General features: G+C 44.1%; 1 pseudogene; it reads right to left on the bottom strand.

Annotated features, from left to right (window-relative positions):
- Window positions 1-320: 320 nt before the first annotated feature.
- LOC122541673 lies at window positions 321-420 on the bottom strand (annotated as a pseudogene).
- Between the last annotated feature and the right edge of the window lie 219 nt (window positions 421-639).

Below are 639 nucleotides of genomic sequence, written 5' to 3'. Positions count from 1 at the left end.
CCTTACTTAGACATGGAGAGTCCTTTGACATTGATCCTGCTCCCTCAGAACCAACTCTCAGAATGAACAGAACCTCTGGCACTCCTGTTTATACCTGTCAGCCAGGGCTCCCTGACTGGGAAAAAATTAACAGCTCCAATCAGGGAACTCATTTCTATGAGGTCCTCATTACAATCCCTGCAGTTACACGGGACACAAAAGAAAATCTTCATTTTTTTCCAATCAATCTGTTCAAAGATGTTACTACACATCTCTAACCCAGGCCTCCCAGACCAGGTGTAGGGACACTGCCACTGTACCACAAGAGGGCCCCTTCAAAAAAAAACTTGGAACGTTTCATGAATTTGTGTCTTCCATGCACAGAGATCATGCTCATCTCTGCATCATTCCAAGTTTAGTATCAAGCTGCAGAAGTGAGTTACACTGTATGATGCCCAACCTCCAACGCTCAAATTAACATCCAGCCTTAATGGAAGACAGGATTCCAGACTGGCACCATCTTTGGTCTGTACCGTCCTTTGAACAGTCTCTGGTTTCAGGGTCTCTTGCTTTATATTCCTTTCACCGGAGCTGAATCCTGCTCAATCCAACCCTTAATCTGTTCAAAATGTCTCAACCACAACATTCTCTTATCCTTTT

This window comes from Chiloscyllium plagiosum, chromosome 37 (genome assembly GCF_004010195.1).
Source record: "Chiloscyllium plagiosum isolate BGI_BamShark_2017 chromosome 37, ASM401019v2, whole genome shotgun sequence".
In the NCBI taxonomy this organism is placed as follows: Eukaryota; Metazoa; Chordata; class Chondrichthyes; order Orectolobiformes; family Hemiscylliidae; genus Chiloscyllium; species Chiloscyllium plagiosum.
The sequence above is the reverse complement of the archived record's forward strand: the minus strand, read 5'-3'. Positions and strand labels throughout refer to the sequence as shown.